We start from the raw sequence: 3,993 nt of genomic DNA on the forward strand, positions 1-3,993 counted from the left end.
GCACTCTCCCGAGTGAGCCACAGGCCGGCCCAAGGTCAAACTCATTTTTAATAGCTGCATAATACTCCATAGTATAAACATTTTTCATTTAACTATTTCCCTATCCATAGATAATGATTTTTTCCTCAATTTATTACTATCCCAAGAGGACTTGTAGTTAGGGAGAGGGGAAAAAATGGTCTTTCTGTAAGAGACAAGAGACCTGGGTTGTTTCCAGCTTTATTGTAATGTGTGTGTGACCTTGGGCAAACCCCATTCATTCTGTAGGGTGAATTTTCTTAACTTGTTAAAAAGGTTTTAGAGAATGTATCCTTTTGAGATTATGAAGATTCCTTACTCCCCAGAAATGCCCATATATAGAACATCCCTTGTGATTCTGAAGAATGTGAGTGCCATAATCCCTAAAATCTGCCCATAAACCCCACATTGAGACTTCTTGGACTGCATGGATCTCTTAAGGTTTTTCCTTGACTCCAGAAGCCAGTATAAACTGTTTAGATTTGTTAAGGAAGCGGGCTATCCATGTAGCCACATGTTGTGATTGGTCCCCTGCAACCTTTGCACTTGTGGCATTTTAGGATGAACAAAAAATACCCTCTGCAGACTCCAGCCTCCGTCCAGGCACACCTTGTAAGGCTACAGAGTGCCTCTGGCTGTTTTTTGACACATCTCCCCAGTGGTCACTCCAGCCTGTGCTCTTTACCCTCTGTAGGTCTGCAGTACCCTTGCCACCAGGAAACCCTGACACCCATCACATTGTCCTCCAGGTTCTCAATTCTTCACACCTACTTCGGATGGACTTAAGTCTCCCAGAACAGAGAGGACTACTGAGGAGAGTGGGGAAAGATTGCTAATGTTTTTCATTATTTACAAATTTCACCTGCTAATGTGTGTGTATGTATGTGTGTGTGTGTATGTGTGTGTGTGTGTGTGTGTGTGTGTATATATATATATATATATAGTGTGTGTGCGTGTGTGTGTGTGTGTGTGTGTATTTTTTTTTTTTAAAGATGACTGGTAAGGGGATCTTAACCCTTGACTTGGTGTTGTCAGCACCATGCTCACCCAGTGAGCAAACCGGCCATTCCTATATGGGATCCGAACCCGTGGCCTTGGTGTTATCAGCACCGCACTCTCCCGAGTGAGCCACAGGCCGGCCCCTGCTAATGTATATTTAATGTTTATAGTGCTTTTATGTATTTTTAGTAGGAGTCTTTTTTGCTTCAGAACAATCTTAGGGAATGAAAGAAGATGCAAAGTTTCTTAGTATTCACACAAGTTGTATTTTTCTTTTTTTTTTAAAGATGATTGGTAGGGCCGGCCCGGTGGCACACTGGAGAGTGCGCCGCTTGGGAGTGCGGCGGCGCTCCCGCCGAGGGTTCGGATCCCATGTGGAGACCAGTTCCCGCTCACTGGCTGAGCGTGGTGTGGGTGCAACACCGAGGGTTGCGATCCCATTGCCGGTCAGTAAAAAAGGAAAAAAAAAAAAGATGACTGGTAAGGAGATCTTAACCCTTGGTTTGGTGTTGTCAGTACCACGCTCAACCAGTGAGCTAACCAGCCACCCCTATATAGGATCCGAACCCGTGGCCTTGGTGTTATCAGCATGCCATGGGCTGGCCCTACAAGTTGTATTTTTCTCTGGGCCCGAGTTTCTCCTCAGTTTAGAGCCCTTTTTCTCGCTAACTCTCTCTACCTTATCTTCAGCCCTGGCTAGCCCCACCCTGCACCCCAAACCTTGCTTTCATGATTGAAATCAGGGAAAACTGCGAGTATCACATTAATAAAGATTTTTATAGAATATATCCTGTCCCACTGGCAACTTCTTTTTATTAAGTAGGATATCCTTAACAACCCAACCTGAAACACATGTGCTCAGATGTTTCCTCTGATATCCACACCTTTTTTTTTTAAATGCCATGGACACATTTGACATTCTGATGTTTTCTATGGCCCCTTTCTCAGACTAATGCCTGTTAATGAGGAACTGGGGAGGTTGTTGCAGGCTCTTGAGTACTGACTGGGAAATAAGTTAAAAGACAGTTGCTCAAAAGGAGCCCTGGTTTTGCTTACTCTTCTCTGAGCAGGAGCACTTCCTTAGTAATCTGGCAATCAGTCCCGGGTCTGGCCCATTTTAACTACTGGTACTAATACTCTTCCTGATAGGTAGCGGGTTTCTCTTCCATTCAGACAGCAGTTACAGAGACATGCACTTACATGAGCATGAAAGGAAGGAAATTCCCTATTGCTATGGGCAGAAACCAGATGAACTGTTAGAACATTGGCTGATTTGCTTAGGAGATGAGGGATTCAGGGTACATGATGCTTGTTAAGGAAGAATGGCAACTGTTGGGCTGTCTTACAGCCAATCTCCTCCTGAAGTCTGTCATGCCAGCTTTAGACCCATGCAGACACAACAGGAAAGGACCTGGAATTTTTTGCAGTGGGTCTTGTCTACTATAAAGGAGCTTTGGCCCTTTTGGAGAGATTTNAGGAGATGAGGGATTCAGGGTACATGATGCTTGTTAAGGAAGAATGGCAACTGTTGGGCTGAAGTCTGTCATGCCAGCTTTAGACCCATGCAGACACAACAGGAAAGGACCCGGAATTTTTTGCAGTGGGTCTTGTCTACTATAAAGGAGCTTTGGCCCTTTTGGAGAGATTTCTCTGTAACAGACAAACTCTTCTGGGGAACCCATGATGAGGATTGAATAGTATTCAGACTCTTGGTGCCTTGGGTTTGGTTTATAATGCTGTCGAAGGTGACCCACTGGACAAAGAGAAACTGTCGGGAGTGGCAATCTGCCATGAGTCCTGAGAGTCCCTGCATGTTCTAATGCAATACCCTAACCACTCTCTTCCTGGACTGTACCTGTGTGTTCTGTTGCAGGTAGTAAGCTACCTTGAGATGAGAAGGCTTGCCTGTTGCTCGCTACAAAAGTGTTGAATCTCCCAAGCTCAAGGTCTGCATGTGTAGGCATCATGTAGGCCTACCCTGTGGAACTTTAGGGAGTGGGGGCTATGGGGAACTGATTCAACTATAATGCTCATGTTGCTTGTGATACCGTATGTAATAAAGTTCTTTGTCTCTGATCTGGGAGTCTCAAGTCTTCTGCCAACATCCATGAAAGAATAGCAGGCTATCTTGTTAGCTTGCAAGTAGGAAAGAATTCTAGACCCTTCACAGACTGGAAGATTTGGTAACAAGGATGGGATCCTGACAGACATGTTTTTTTAGAGAAGAAAGGAAAAGGCCTCGTGGGCTGGGTTAGGGGATGTGAGAAATCCCCTGGGATCTGGTAGCAAATGCTACCAAGTGAGGGAGGGAGGAAGAGTCCCCCTTGTCCTACCTATTGGAATTTTGAGGCTAAGCAGCAAAAGGTAGGATTGAAACACATTGCCCAAATGGTACTTAGGTTGCTCGGTCTCTGAGCAGTAGGTGGAAAGGATGTTTTGACAGCAAAGCAGCTAGCCAACTGCTCCAGCTAAAAAGTATGACTGTGGCTGATGAGTAAAGGGTTCCCCAAAGATGAAGTAAATGATGGCAGCAATAAGTATATAGAGCTTTGAATGGACCAAAACCTCTAAACGTTTATTGAGTCCACGCAGGTAGCCACTTGAAAGTAAATACATGGCTTTGCTGACTGACACAAAGCCATTGTCTCCCTCTGTACCCTTGATCCCTCTTCCCTACTGCTTTAAGGAAAAAAACTGTCTATGTTGGGGATCTTTGGGGAGAGGAGGAACTTTCCTTTTATAGCTCTGTTGAATATAGGTGTTCAAGTCACTATCATACTTGGTCCCATGGGGGCATGGAGCCCTGCACGCAGGGTTGGTCAAAAATGGCAGGGATCGGGCCGGCCCGTTGGCGCACTGGATAAGTGCGCCGCTTGGGAAGCGCGGCGGCGCTCCCGCCCGAGGGTTCAGATCCCACATACAGACCGGTTCCCGCTCACTGGCTGAGCGAGGCGCGGGAGCAACACCGAGGGTTGC

The sequence above is a fragment of the Galeopterus variegatus genome, unplaced genomic scaffold (genome assembly GCF_000696425.1).
Source record: "Galeopterus variegatus unplaced genomic scaffold, G_variegatus-3.0.2 Scaffold6109, whole genome shotgun sequence".
NCBI classification, from domain to species: domain Eukaryota; kingdom Metazoa; phylum Chordata; class Mammalia; order Dermoptera; family Cynocephalidae; genus Galeopterus; species Galeopterus variegatus.